Source organism: Python bivittatus, unplaced genomic scaffold, assembly GCF_059951505.1.
Source record: "Python bivittatus isolate LINGU-HERP-01145 unplaced genomic scaffold, Pbiv_v1 ctg000090_np1212, whole genome shotgun sequence".
NCBI lineage: Eukaryota > Metazoa > Chordata > Lepidosauria > Squamata > Pythonidae > Python > Python bivittatus.
Window position 1 is genome coordinate 6486119 of NW_028277046.1, and position 15924 is coordinate 6502042.

Sequence of the window (15924 nt, forward strand, 5' to 3'; positions counted from 1 at the left end):
GTAGTTTAAAATAATTCAAGTATTACTGATTATCAGTTACACAAAACAGCTCAATAAGAAACGGCTGTCTTAGAAAAAATAAAATTGTGAAAATAGTAGTGAACTTGATAAATCAGTCGTTTTATTTGTTTAGAGCACCTAATTCCTTTTGCTATCTAGATCTGGGAGATAATAAACAGAAATCGGGACATGTCATTTATAGAAGTACATTTCACTCACCCGTAGAGGAACTTCTCATTGCACAGAACTCTGCACAATTATATTCACAGATAATAAATAAGATGGCACGAGTAATCTCTTACTATTCACTTCTAAAAGAGTCTGTTCCTCTTGTGTGACGTAATGTAGAAACTTTTCAGTGAGGATTTAGCCGAAGGGTGGTATGGAAAGAATTTCCACGGCTTCTGTGGCACTCTGGCAACTGGCCTGTATGTCTTTTTGGGGCGGGGGGGAGCGCACGGGAAAGCTGCAGGAGCAGAATCAGCCTTGCCACATCAGTTCAGGTCAGCAGAAGAGATATTTCTCTTTTCTAAGTTGTTGGTCTGGGAATTTTCATTTGGAAAAAGCTGAAGGTCCTAGGCTGGCCCCAGAGGGGCTACCTATGGACTGTGTAAGAAGTTAAGAATGCAGTCAGCGCCCGGAAGCTTCATCCAACAAGAGTGGGTCCGTTCAGTTCTGTTCGGTCTGTTTCCTATAAGGGCTAGAAAAGTGCCCCTAGGAGGCCTCGGCCAGCCAGCAGCACCCCCCACGCCCCCCATTATTTGGTCTCAGGAGCATGCAGTGGTAGGTTGTCTCTGAAAATGAAAGCTCTGCATTTATTACGGTGGCGAAATCAGGCCCAGTCATCTTTCTCCCAGTATTGGAAATGCTTTGAATAGTTGTTTAAAAGCTAGGTAGAAAATACTGAAAATACACCTTTTGGCTTATTCATACAGTGTTGTAATAAAATGTTATAATAGCAGAAACTTGCCAGCCCATAGTCCTCACGGCCTGCCATGGCAATGAATTCCACTATTCTGCGTGTGACGTGAAGAAATATTTTCTTTTGTCTTTCCTGATCTACTGCCAATTTTTTGGAGCATAATATTGCAGCACAAGAGGAGCAGAGAGGTCAGGTGTTTTTTCACCGCCAAGTGTTAACTTGCATTATCTTTGCACTCTCCTTTTTTCTCTTAACCGAAACTTATCACGATACCATTAGCATTACACGATAACATTTTAAAGACCTAATGGGATATATATGTAGTTATCCGTATAAATTATTTGATGTATTTATGAGATATAAAATTATACCCTTGCTGCTTCAGCGCTATAATCATAGTCATAGTCAGAAAGCCCCTTCTCTGCCCCCACCCCTGTTTGTTTTGGTTGCCATCTTCTGGGCTTCCATTTAAAACCTTCTGAATATACGCTTATTCCTTTTATTTCATACCTGGCATCTTAAAGTTTAGGTTCCAGTCTCAGTCCCCAACCCTTCCAGCAATTACTGTCTGCATTATTAGAGTTGCGCGTGTTAAATGTAAACTGTCTCTTTATGTGAAATATTTCGTCCCTCTTTCCCCACTTTGAAGAAGTGATGCAATTCGTTCTTTGCATACTTCTCAGCTTCATCTCTCCTCCAGTGCCAGGGGAGCCTTATAAACGTATTATTCCGCATGATATGCGCTACCCTAAACATTGACGAACGAGGAGGAAGACCGCAGTGTCCAGAGAGGCCCTCTAGGCCAAGCCCCATCCTGGGCAGGCAGGCTTGGTGGAGGCCTCGTGCAGCTCCGTCACGAGCAGTTTGACCGGGTGGGCGCGGGTGGGAACCGAGGGGACGAAAAGAGCAAAGCTCAAAAGGAGGCCGCCGGCTCTTGGGTTTCTGCGCTGACTGCAACGGCTGCAGGCACTGCAGAGCCTTCCTCTAAGGATGGGGTCCGGCTGCGCCACGCAGATTGGACAGAACCGCCACGCCCAGCCAGCCGACGGGACCGGGATGCTGCAGGTAAAGAACCGAGTGGGCAGTTCTTCCAGCCGGAAATCAACGTAGGGCACCGTCCCCGGCTCACGCTGTTGCTGCTCCCCTTTCCATTGACTGTTGAGTTGACTGTGGCGCACCGCTCGGATCTGCCTGTCTCCTCGGCTGCCTTTCATGCCAGACTCCTGGCGTTGGAGGCCCACGGTGAAAAGCAGGTATCACGTCTGTCTGTACTGGACGGGCGATGAGAAAGAGGTCTGAAGCAGACTGGTACTTCTTCTACAAAATGGCAGGCTTCTAAGAGAGCTCCCATCCAGCGAGCTGTATAGATTGTATCTGGGCGGTGAGGCATGCATGGCAGGGCTCCTCCTCAGAACTGTTGGGCAACCCCATACATGCTACCCGGTGATGTTATTAAATCCTTCCCCCTAGAGGGAACCAGAACATGTTTCTGCTTGCATCAAAATCCAGCCTCATCAAGTATCGCATAAAGCTGAGTCACAAGCAGCCTTTGCCTCTGTGGCTCCGTCACGCCGGCCTCAGTGCTGCCCGCACGAGATCGCAGGCAGAGGGTCGGAATTACGGTGCCAGGAAGATGATCGTGAGCCTGACCCAAGGAGCATGAAACAGGCAAAGTACGGCAAGAAAAACGTCTCTGCCCCAAGGGACCTACAGTCTAGCCGGTATTTGAGAAGGGTGATCTCAAGAGCAAACGTTATTCTCGTGTACCCAACCCCCAGTTGAAATAACAGTCCTTTCGCTGGGTGGAATCCAGTGATGCGAGCAATAAGATTTTCCTCTAGATTCCTGCCCTTGTACAGTGGTGCCTCTAGTTACGAACGCCCCTCCTTACGAATTTTTCAAGATACGACCAGCTCCGGCCCCAAAAACTGACCTCGACATGCGAACTCCGCCTCTACTTACGAACCGGATCCGCGGCCATTTTCCCTGCTGCCACGCGGTCGCGGCTTCCTGTGGGCGAGATCGCGGTAGCAAGGAGACGTTCGGTGAGGCTTGTGGTGTGTTTTGTGGCGTTTGGAAGGTTTTTGTGGCGTTTGGAAGGTTTTTGAGGTTTAAAAATAAAATGCATATGTTTCAGAACTGTTTAGCCGTATTGACATTGAACCTTACGGGGGAAATTTACCTCGGGGTGCGACCAAATTCGGAGGGCGGAACGGATTAACCGTATTTTCATTGAACCTTATGGGAAACTTTACCTCGACTTGCAACCAACTCGAGTTGCAACCAGAGTCACGGAACGGATTAAGTTCGTAACTAGAGGTGCCACTGCAGCTCCTCTTTAGGCGCTTGTAGGAGAAATGTCTCCTTTATGAGTTTGCTTAGTAACGGAGGCCAGAACAGGTAGACCAGTCGGTCCAATAGGTGGGGAATGCAGCCCCCCGAAACAGGTTAGAATATACAGGCATTCATGATGTCAGCGTTAGGGAGGTAATGAAGGTGGGGCTGCAGCGATGGTGCTTTTATTAAGGCTGCGTGTCGGTACAGCCATCACCGTCCGATATTTCCGTTACTTCCTGTTCTCTCCCTTGGCCTTGCTTCCAAGGATCCCCTTTCCTTGCTTCCAGCATTCCTCTGCTGTCGAAGCATCTTTATGGTGGCCTTGGCATTTTTACTGCTTCGGTTAGAGGCCCAGGAAAGGTGACTGGGGGGAGCAGCCCGCTTAGTCTGGCCAGCGCCGTTTTCTCCTTCACCCGGAGAGGGAGGACGTACGTTTCAGTCCACAGTGCGCGTCAGCCAGGCTGTCGTAGCAAAAACACTGTGGACGAAACGGGAGGTCAGCTGCCCATCTTTTTTCCTTCCGTTCTGGCTGTCCAGAGAACAGGGCGGCAGACGCACCAGAGCCAGAAATACCGTCTTATGACTTGGCCTCCTTGGGCACCTGGAGTGCCCGTCAGACGACAGCCCCTTCTTAGCTTGTCTCAGAAACGTTCCTCAGTGTGGATCCCGCTGGGGGAAAAAAAACAATTCTGGGTAAGTTATGCAAATAGGCCAAGAGGTGCTGAGTCTTTTTCCTGTGCAACCAGATGCTGTGCAAAGGTTGGGTTTCTATGTCACTCAAGTGAATTTTGAGCAACGTGTCGCTTTTGCTGCTTGTGCTGTAGATTTCAGCCACTCAGGCCTGGTATACAGAAGAGTTTCCTCATTCAGAGGCCAAAAACAGGTTAGGCTAAACAAGCTACGACTTGTTCAGTGTGAATCTGAGTTCAGGAACCTCACTATGCTGCGATATGCTGTCTCGGGAGCCCTGCGCCCTTGGCTCCAAAGCGTGCCCAGGGCGCTCTTTTCAGGGCGGTTCAGCTGGGGGGATAAGCCTTGCTTGGCTTTGAGTTGCGCTCTTGGCTCAGCCGCCTTCTTTGCCTGTCCCCTTTCTTTCTCTTCTGCCCTCATGCCTGCAACTTCCTCCAAAAATGTCTGCCTGAGATCTTTCTCAGTTCCTTCAAATACAGTGGCACCTCTAGTTATGAACTTAATCCGTTCCGTGACTCTGGTTGCAACTCGAGTTGGTTGCAAGTCGAGGTAAAGTTTCCCATAAGGTTCAATGCAAATACGGCTAAACAGTTCTGAAACATGCATTTTATTCTTAAACCTCAAAAACATGAAAAAAAGTACAGTACAGCACAGTATGAAGAGGGAGAATGGGGTGGAGAGGCAGTTATTGTTTGGAGGGAGAGTCCCCCTCCAAAGGGACATCGGGGAGATCTCCTTCAGGGGTTTCCTCTCTTCTTTGCCTCTTAGCTGCAGGCTCAGTTCTGGGGAAAAACCTGTCTAAAGTCAGTTGCCAGCCTGCTCTGCATTTTCTTTGGAGCCATGCTGACAAGCACACCAAAAACCTTCCAAACGCCACAAAACACACCACAAGCCTCACCGAACGTCTCCTTGCTACCGCGATCTCGCCCACAGGAAGCCGCGACCGCGTGGCAGCAGGGAAAATGGCCGTGGATCCGGTTCGTAACTCGAGGCGGAGTTCGCAAGTAGAGGTAAATTTTTGGGGCCGGAGCTGGTCGTATCTTGAAAAATTCGTAAGGAGGGGCGTTCGTAACTAGAGGCACCACTGTAATTCACCAAGGCCTCGGTCCCAGTGGCTGCCCCCCAGAAAAACTTTCCCCCGTAGATTTGCACAGCTCCCACCCTAGAAGAGTCCCATAAGTCTCTGAAGAGGTGGTTGTGCTCCCAGGCCTGCGGTTAGCTTCTATGGCGAGCGCGGATGGTTTTCTTTCACAGTGCTGTGGATAATTTGGTCCGGGCATATCTGCTCCTTTCCTTTATAATTGTTTTTTCTCCCCTCCTTTTACGTAATAAGTGGCCCAGAGTCACTTGGGAGTTGGGCAGCCTTCCAAATGTAATGAAATAAATAAATGATAAATAATATGTCCCACTGTAACCAAGCTCGATTATGTTACTGAAATCATCTCTGCTGCTACTGCCATCTTTTCCTCCTCATTTTGAGCTTTAATTCCAAAATAATTTGCATTTAAGAAAATGGCTTACTGGTCATTGAAATGGTGAAACGAGTTTTGAAGTGAAAGAAAGTCCAAGGTTTCCAACATTTATGAAAGGAGTTTTAAATTTCCTCCCCCCCTTCCCCTGGGTCAATCCTGTAAGAGTAAAACCCCAACAAAGGTTAAATTTTTCTACCAAGACTACCTCTCCATGTTTCTGTTTTGCTATCATGGTGGTGTGCTATCGAACAACCAAGAGGATATTTTTGACAATTTAAAGATATTTCGAGTCTCAACTAAACCACCTAATCTGTCCGTTTTCCCAGTACTTTCATTCCCAGCACTGTCTTCTGGCCCTACTGGCAAAACATCTTAGCCAAAAGGGGAGGAATCACTGGAAAAGGTGCAGCAGGCACCCCAAGCCCTGCTGGGCTCGCGCCGTGCCACACCGGCCCCCACGCGCACCCAGCAGCAGCCGCTTACCGGCCTGCTTGCGAGCCGGCTGGGGGTTGCAACCTCTTGCCAGCTTCCCCACTGACTTTGCTTGTTGGAAGCCGGCAGGAAGTTGCGAGGAGGTCCTCGCTTAACGACGGCAACAGGGAGTGCCGAGATTGCCGTCCCTAAGTGATGCGATCATGTGTTGTTGTGCTTTACAACCGCACTGCTTAGCGACGGTCCCAATTACCATCGTTAACCGAGGACTACCTGTATACTGGATGCCTTAATGAGTGGCTTCTTCTGGTCCTCCCTTCTCCACTGCAATCCCTCTTTGAGGAGCGACTGGCTTTTTATTAAGTCAGCTTCCCAACGTTGATCCTGCGGGGAGGAATGAGGGGACGCGCGTGTCCGTAAAGGCAGTATCACCCTGTGGAGTTCACCCTCCAGGCCAGAATGTCCTCCGTGCAGGGAGCGTTGGCCGCTGGAACATCCTTTGTGGCGTCTGTTGCCTTGAAGGCAAGACGCGGCTCCTGCCCTTTGCCGCGTTGCCCCCAGGCTTGCAGCAAAGTGCTTGCTTTCCCCGGCTTTCACCGGGGAGAAGCCGTCACCTCATTCTGAAAACACGAGAGGCCTTTAAGAGACCATTTGCACTCCAAATTCAAACCGTTTTACACTTACTTAAATGTTCTTCCTTACTCTTCCCTGCACTTCCTTTTCTTTGCCCACATCCACAGGACGTTTGGGAGGGAGCTCAAAAGGGAGGCCCTTTTTTATCTGAGGAAGGTAGAGATGAAGAACGCTGCTTTCATGACCGGAAGGGAAGCGGCCTGTTTGTTGTTCTTGCTGAAGAGGGCAGGAATCACACGTGCTGCAGGTACAGGCTGATCGCCCTCCTGGAAGAGAAGGTGAAAGGGCCAGAGACCAAGGTGTCCACCTTCCAGCTTCTCAGGGTTGAAGAAGACGCAAGAGGCCTGGCCCTCCTAGATCGGATCCTAAGCAGTAGGGAAGAGCTGGCTGAAGGGTGGAAGCAGGGGGAATCTCGTTGGACGTGATCACAACTACTTGGTTTTCAAGGTACTACAGAAAAGGAAATAAAATAGTTGTAGACCCAGGCAAGATTTCAGGTGAGCCAAAGAATCTTGACAGTTCTGAACGTCGGTGTTGGGGAAGACTGTGAGGATACCACGGATAGCCAAGGGGAAAAAGGAGATCTTAGAACGCACCCATGCAGAGTTGTCACTCCAGGCACAAATGACCAAGCTCAAATTTTTATATTTTGGACACATTATGTGAAGGTCTCACTCTTCTGAGAAGTGTATAATGCTGGGAAGGGAGAAATGGAAGAGGAAAAGAGGGCGGCCAGCAGCAAAATGAACAGACTCCATTACAGCGGCAGTGAGTGCACTGCGGGAAGACCTCAGGGACCAGGTTGGGGACAGGTTATCCTGAAGAAACTCTCCCTCTGTAGTCACTAAGAGTTGATGTTTTTCATTGGGCTAAGAGTGGAAAAGAATGTGTGGCCCGTGGCGGTGGAAGGTGACAGTGTGCCTTAAAAAACGACGTGCTGTACTTTCATTGTCACGACACAGGTATCAGAAGCAAAATGCTCAGTGATTTAATTGGAAATCTAACTGAATCGGGTATACTAATGCCCAAACGGACAACATTTTAAAAAAACACCCTCCACATCTCCACAAAAGGGAAAGAATAGGAACAGTTGTTAGGAGGAGCAAGCTGTCTCAGGAAGCAAACGCTGTTCCCATGAATAAGAGCTTGGACGTGAGTGCGCTGTTTCACAGTAGGCGTGAGTTCCTTCAGATTTTCTGGGCAGAATTAATAGAGCTGATTTCGGCCCATAATTGCTTGAGGAGCGCCATATATTGATGTGGTCCCCTGCAGCCATCAGATGGCCGTCCTCCAGGATCCAGGCCGAATCACTGAACCAGGCCTTTCCTTCTACCCCTTCTGGCTTCCCACCCCTGGACTGTCGGGGACCAATCCCTCTTCTTGAACATCTGTCTTAAAACCTCATCTTTAATCTTCTTCGGAGTCCTTTTTCTCCTCTTTGGAAGCGGGCCAAGAAAGACAATTTCTGCCAGGGCAATGGATCTCTCATCAAGAGCAAGATAAAGGGTAAGGAGAAAAGGGGAAAGAGATGGGAAGGAAAGAAGATCTAACGAGACAAAACAGTAACAACCCCAAAATTATAAACCACATTTCCTCTATATTAAGTCCTTTAATTAGAACTTTGTTTTTTCTTCTTTTTCTCCTCTTTGTAAGTTTGTTTAGAGGAGAGGAAGTTGTAGCTTAACTGGTGTTGGGCAGGTTCCAAAAATAGGTCTGCTACTCAGTGGGAATCATCATCACAAACACAAAGGGTTTTATCCAGGCTGTGGAACAGTTTAATCCCTGCACACTTCACAGAAGGAGCAGCCACCGCGTGCACTGACACTTTTCCTCTCTGTGAGAGCCACTCTTTCTATTACACTTCTGTTCCGTAACCCAGGAGCACAGGGGTATTTTGAGGGACGTATGTAATGATGGTCTAGGTTGCATTTAGGCTACTGTACGTTTTAATGCCAGTTGTTATACTTAATGCTGCTCTTCAGCATGTCTGATGTTTTTTGTAGATACTGAATTGTGTTCTTTCCTTGATTATTAGAAATCTGGTTTTCTAAACAGGTTGGAAATCACCATATTCGTAAACTGCCCCTGACTCCCTATTTTTGTGACATGCTGAGCCAAACAAGTAACTGTAAACCGGGGTGTCTGTTAAGAATACTTGTTTTTCTGCTGAATACCACTCCCAAATTTCTGAATTAGCTTTGTTTCCCAAGTGAGCCTTTGTAACATGACATCGTTTCTTGCCGGGGCAAGCTTCAGTTGGATGGTCGGCTCCTCACGGAGAAGAACCGCAGCAGATCCAAAGGCCATGGCCAGCACGCCCACAGGAGTTGTTACGAACTCGGCACTCCTCCTCATAGCTACCCTTTGAGGGGCTCGGGGCCAGGTGCACGTGAGGACCCTCTTCTTCCTACTCATCCTGACCAGAAGTCTTTGGAAAAGGCAGAAGTGAGTGCCGGGGGGTGGGAAGCAGGAAAGGGGTCCTTCGCGATCCCGGCCCGCTCGTGTGTCTGGAAAGTTCCAGGCGCTGCTGCTGCTGCTGCTGCTCCTGGGGTGGAAATGAGAGAAGGTGCGCTCCCTCCGGCTGCCAGAAAGAGAGGAGCCCCGTGTTGCTCCGCTTGGACGCTCCAGCGCAATTAGCAATCAAGCAGCCTGTTAATCTTTAAATCCCAGCCCTGTCCAAAGTGGAGGAAGGTGGCCGTGGGCTCTGGAGCAGCTCAAGCGCAGCACATACTCTCCTGACTCGCGGAGCGGTTCGGTTGCAACGTAAACGTTCTGGCAGACAGCGGAGACCGTCTCTTCAGTCCCTCGTGTACGATGCTCAGATTCCAGCTGGGACGTCTAAGTCATGCCAAGGCAGCGCTATCAGCACATGGCAGCTCCACTTTCTAACTCCTCCCTTTGTCCTGCCTGGCACTTTGCCGCTTAACAGATTCTGCCCTCCTGAAGCTGGTTGTAGCTTTTGCTGGTGTGAAAGGGAATGTCCCCCCCCCCGCCCCCAAAGACCCACAACAACCCTGCCCCGAGGTCCTTGAATTCTTTGAGATGCGAGAGGATGGGGAGGGCTCCCTGGGCCAGCCACGGCTCCTGCCAGCCGGGTGGGCTGCTGCAAAGGGACGGTTCGGAGCGGAAGCGGCCGCATTGAAACTGTCGTGCCCCGTGTGGTCCTAGGCCTTCCTCTTTCCATCGGACGTGACCTCTGGCAGCAGGCAACATTTGAACCCTTCTGCTAGCCCCGGGGCATGCAGATTGTCAAACTGCTTTACGAAGCCCTTGGCGCAGAGCGTACAGTCGGCTTCTGGGATGCAGCGATGGCAGACTCATAACGGTTGTCCGCTCTAGTTCTTCCCAACATTTACTGGCCTCCTCGGCAAGCCAGGCCGGATCTTTTAACTTTGGCGACAACAAGCCAAACTTTTAAATTCCACTGTGACAAGGGATGGGGCGGGGGGTATTTTACAAGCTTGGTTTTCTTCAAAGAAGAAGAAAGCACCCCATCTCCTTGTAAAGCAATTAAGGGGCCCTCCTTGGCACGGGGGAGGCCAGGAAGTGCCCCGGGAATCCCCGAGGGAGCAAACAGACTAGAACTGGGGTGGGGCCGCTGGAGAGTCATCGCAGGGGCCCTTTCCTTGGTCATTAAACATCCACAAAGGAGCAGCCCTGCTGGAGAGCAAGAGGCGCGACACGGAGGGTGGGCCGGGAATTGGTGCAGAAGGGAGCTACTTTGCATCCCTCTTCGGATGCAGATGGCCTCCCTCCCCGGCATCTTCTTCCCCTGACAAAGAGGTGTTGCTTAGAATTTGGGTCAGACTAGCACACAAAGACCAAATATAGCCCTTAATGTTAATTGCAGTGCAAATGTCCCAATCTTTATCCCCACTAAACCAGGACCGAAGCATATTGCTTATTTCCTGAGATTTGTGGCGTTAGGGTTTCAAGGAGATGGTGCGGATCCCCTTTCGCACAAGAAGCTAATTCTTAAAAAGGGATATTCCTTCCTGTTACCACCGTAGGGGCTCCCCCTTGAAAATATTTAAGGGGCCCCAAAATAGATCCTTCCGCCAGTTCTGAATCAGGTGGGCATTGGGCTTAATAAATGTTAACAACCGAGGACGCTCGGGTATAACATTAAGCGTGCCTGGACTACAGAAACGAGAAGCTGAAATCTGCCTGCTGGCCTGAGAACGAGGCCCCTATCCAGAGCGGATCCGCGTGATGGTGGGGAGGGACGCTTTGCTCTCGTTTGCGTCGCTGAGCGAAGCTCTCCTGGGCTGACTTGGCTTGGCTTGAATTGTCCTGCTTTTACTCTTTGACAGCGATGTCCCCTGCTCTGAGCCGCTTCAGGACTCGGGTTGTGCGGAAGAAGCAGCGGACGGTATCCCAGATGAACCGGAGCGACAGTGTGGCGATGTTGCCAAGAAGATTTATGCTCACAGTGACCAGCCTGGAACGATGCGTGTCCCTCGTGCCCGCCGGGGCTTCCTTCTCCGGCCCAGACGGGACTCCGGGCTTCCTTCCTGCGCCGGGGCCGAGACGCGGGCGGCGCAAACTCCGCTTTATTGCGGCTCTGTTCCTCTCTCGCCTCACTGGGGGGCACGTCGAGCATTCACGCTGGCCTGAAGAAGGGAGCAAGCAGCCGGCGCTCGGTCCGTCCGGTCGCCTAGCTATTTGGGGGTGGAAAGCACCGAAGCTCATCCCTGTACCAAACGTCCCCGGACTCTGCCCTGGCCTTCTCCTCACTCTCTCCAAGCGAAAACAAGAGTCACTTCATTGTAGATTCATTCTGAAGCGCATGGCATTGTGTGTGCGCATGAGGCTTACAGCACTTGGGTATTGACCCAGAACTTCAGTCCGATTGCACTCTATGGCCTTCCGACTGTGTCCTGGGTTCACTACTTCAGTGAAGAGCAGGGCCCGCTCCGCATGCGCTCGCAAATGCTTTGTGCGCAACCGTGTCTGAGGTGATCCTCTGCAGTGCACTAAAAGGGCGGCCCGAAGAGTCTTCCCCTCTGGTAAACCCCAGGAACCCCCAGCTCTCGCCTCTCCTCCTTGTTTGTCGAAGCGTGGTCGTTGCAAGCAAGAGAGACCCCAGCCAGCCACGTGCTCTGGGCCCAAAGGTACACGTAGGCTTCTGCGGGTTGAAAATGCACAGGGTTGCTTATGGGCTTATTTAGGGCCGTTTCAGGCACCTCGGTTAAGTTGTTTTCCTCGGCAACTGAAAATATTCGGTATTAGATATCTTGAAAATATTTAAATCAAAGGAAAAGTACATTTTAGGTGGGGGCGTATAGTACAGGAAACCTTTGCATTGGAGATCTTTGCAGTTATTACAGATTTAATTAGAGGACTTGATTGTCTCTGCAGCTTGATTCATATCTAAGCAAAAACCTCTTGCAAACTCACCATAGGTCACCCCAAAATCCCTGAAGGGGGAAGAATGCAAATGTAGTGGGGTGAGCTGAGCTGAGCTGAGCTGAGCCGAGCCGAGCCGAGCCGAGCCAACAGGAAGCTCCTGGATCGTCTCATCTTTGCCAACCGCCAGAAGGATTCCTGAGGCATGAGTCGAGCGGGTTTGCTGCTACCTACTGAGACGCAGCTGGAGGATGTTGTGGCTAAAGAGAGGAGCTGGCCATGTTCTAGCCATAGTTTGTTACAAAAGATGGGGGAGCCGCTTCCGGGCTTTTAAGGCTCCTTTGCTTTTCACCTGTGAAATACAACGTGCTTTGATGTTGGCTCCGAAAATAGGTTCCCATGTTTTGGTTTTACCGTTTGTGTGAGTCTTACAACAGTCCGATACCTATGATTTGAACCTTCGTTCGTTTAATGGGGCAGCACAGCAGGAAATCAATTGTTCAACCAGGATTTTCCAAACGGGAAAATAAAGTTCTTTTTCTGAAGACTGAACAGCTTAATTCGGGGTGAGAGCACCTCCCTCGACGTTTCCCTTGTTTGCCTTTAATATGTCTGGGTTTTTTTTCCCTTTCAGCCTTCTTTTCGGTCTTCCCTTCAGGAAAAAAAATGTCTGCTCTAGATAAGGGTTGCATTGCTGCGTTAAACTACAGTGGTGTTCAACACCAGGCAAACCACTGCTGGAAAGAAACACCCTCGATGGTGGCAAGGAGATGTCGGTTTTATCCCGTGCTGCTGAGGTCTGCCCTTCCCCTCCCTTCCTCCAGCGCACACAGGCCAAGAATGCAAACCGCATTCCTGCCCGAGGCGTGTCGTGCCGGTTCCAGGGGCTGAGCGAGGTGGACTCTGCGCTTCCCCTCCCGGTGTTTGCAGAAGGCAGCCGGCCGGTTGCTAAGCAGGGGAGCCAAAGACTCAGCACCGTGCTGAGCTGTGGGATGGGGCGGCCGGGCGGGCCGCTGTGAGTCAGCAGAGAGCGATGAGGCCCTGCAGGTGCCGTGCGGGGAAGCCGGGTCTGGCAGGAGGAGCTGGGCACGGGGAGGCGAGGCGAGGCGGGGGAAGCTGGTTATGAGAGCACCCCTCCAACTTAGACCTCAGAGGGGTTGGTGTTGTGCGCGCCCGGCCTAATGAATAGGAACGGCAGGCGAGGTGGACCTTGCTGTGAAGGGTGCAAGTAAACGCAGAAGCTCCCTGTGCATTTGCATAACCTTTGGAAAGTTTGTGTGTGAGAAAATTTCCTTCCTCTCCACGGTTCAGGAAACGGAAGATCAAGTCTGGCAGAATTTAAGGGAGAACGCTACAGTAATAATGCAATCCTGCGCGTCCATGCTGAGATGCGTGCAGCATTGTTTTTATGTGATTTTAAGTGCATAGATGCTTACATTCACTAAAAGAGTTTTCTGATCTAAAACGTTCACTTTAGGCGTGCTTTGCTTTGGACTTGCTGCTCCTGTTGATGTTGGCAGCGCTTTCTGTCTTTGGCTTCCAAGAGAAGGCATGTTTCCCAAATAGATCTCGGAGGGATTGCTGGATATCGGTTTCATTTCCTCTGTGTTAATTTCCCGCTAATACTGAACAAAGCTGCTGAGCTCTCGGAAAGGTACATATCAGGAAGAGGCACCTTTTTGTAGGTGGCTTTCTTTGTACGTAGGGTTGACTGGGGATAAAACCGCTGCCAGAGCAGCGAGAGTCAGCCGTCACCCCCGAAAAAGGACACGGAGGGCTGGAGAATCTTTTGTTATCTCAACCTCCTGTTTTTTTGTCAAGCTGACAAAGCGTTCAAAATCACGGGGAATTTAGGCTTGAATGGGAAAGCCGGTTCCCAGCACAAGACCGAGCCGAGGCTGACGTGGGCAGCCAGGCTGCATTATCGGCTGAACCTGATGAGCGTGGCATTTCCTTTTCATCAGCCCCGGAGGGAGACGGGCCTTAGCAACACATGCCGGAAGTCCAGGGGTCCTGAGCCCAGAAAACACCAGCCATTTGATCAGACGGGGGATTAACCTAGCGTGGAAGGAAGGGAGGAAGCGGCCTCCCCCTGCTGTTGGAGGCTGCTCTGCACACACGGGCGCAAGGACCCCGTTCCGCTGGGAAGATAGGCTGGGCTCACAGGACCAGGCACAAGGAGTGAGAACCCAGATCTCATACCAGCCAAAACCAAGCACGCTGGATTCTGAATTTTTGCAAAAAGACTCAGCAGCTTATGGACCTCACAAGATGCAATGCAGTGTAAGGTACCATCTGAGCAACAAGATGTTGCTGGATCCCCGTTAAAATGCAATGCAATCTTTGTAGTTACCCCGGAAAAGAAGTATTAATCCTGTGGTATTCTGAAAGAGGAGCAGAGGAGGAGGAAAGCCAGAAGGTTGTTGGAAGCACAAGGGAAGAAGACGAGTCATTGCCTTCGCCCGCTAGCAGAGCTTTTCGGGGATAATAGTTTGGCCGGTTCAAAGGCTGTGCTCCGTTAAGTCTGGGGGCCCCGCTGGGACCCATCCTTTAGGAGATGGGCTTCAACAAACAGTGCTGGGTTGATTCAACCTCGCTGCCAATTGTTAAGGTGAAAGGTATGGCATATTCTGCCCTGGTTGAGGTGGGCAATGTCTGCTTCTCCCCATGAACCCCTCTAAAATTTAAAAACGAGAGAAAGAACCTGGGGAATTCCTCCTTCAAGCGGGTGCCAGGAACTCCACCCCACGTTGCTGAGCCCCGGATAGAGTGGGATTACAGCAGCTGTTGGCAGTAGACTTCCTTCCGGGTTGGAGTAACGAGCAGGTGTAATTAGCAGTGGAGGAGTGTTATGTCTTGCCCCTGGCTGAGACACAGCCTATGCCTTGCAGTGTTTTTAGGGTTTGGGGGGGTGTTCACGTTCAGCTGTTTCAGCAGCATGGAGCCTCTTTTTTACCTGTGGCAGACAAGTACTTCAAAACATACATTAACATTAATCACCCAATTAAAATGTCCTTGAACAGGTATTGTCAACCCCTTAATAGAAATTTTATTTTTCAGTTAGCTGCCTTTTAATTAACCGATCAACACATTGATTACATTTAAAGTATACATTTTAACGCGAGATAGAGTGGAGTGAAAAATTAAGAACAGAATAAGCAGAGCATGCAACATACTCTTTTCTTCCACCTTGCAGACAATAATACAGTCCTATGCCAGGACCAAACTGGGTTTTAGCAAACTGCATGAGTGCCCAGTGCGTGCTGAGCCACCAGTTCAAAAGTCTCCCTTCTCGGTCACAGACGTAAGGGCTGAGTCCTAAGCAGGCGCACTTCGAGTGAAAAGGTCTGCAGTATCTGGAGCTGGCATGCCTTGAGAACTGCGATCTCGGCCAATTAATCATCCAACTAACCCGTGTGGATTATTTCATTTTTAAAATTTATATCTTGCCTTTCTGCTTAATTTGAGTAATTAGGTAGGTAGCAAAACTGAAAATGAGAAATAGAGTGAAAGGTTAAAAAAAAAAAAAAACTAAGATGAACATGAATTGATAATTAAAAGCCTGGTGAAATTGGAAGAGCAGCCAAGATGCATGAACACCTCAGGAATAACCTAGTAATAACATCAACGTGAATAAAGAGAAGTTTTGTCCGGATCAGACCATGGGGAGCCCACATACTCAGAGTCCTGATTTCTGCAGAAACCAACCTGATGCCACCCTGAAGCAGGATGTAGAAACTCACGGTACTTTGGCATCTGCTGCCTCTGAATGCATAGGCTCGGTTGTTACGGTGGTTTAGAGCTGAGTTGTCCTTCCTTGCATTGCCCGTCCTCCTCTGGAGTAGATCACAGCATTCTGTTTCCACTGGGATCCACCACTGGCCTCTCTCCATTTCCTCCTGCTCACAAAGGAAGACACAACAGCCCAGTGGATTGTGCCTCTCTGGGCCAGATCTTCATCTGCCTCTGAAGCTAGGTTGGCACTTTCTCATCCTGCCAGGAAACCTCCTTTTGTGGGTCGGGGGCCTATCTCCTTGTGCCAGGGGTTGGCTGAAGTCAGTGGTAAGGAAATATGCCTATTTGTAGATG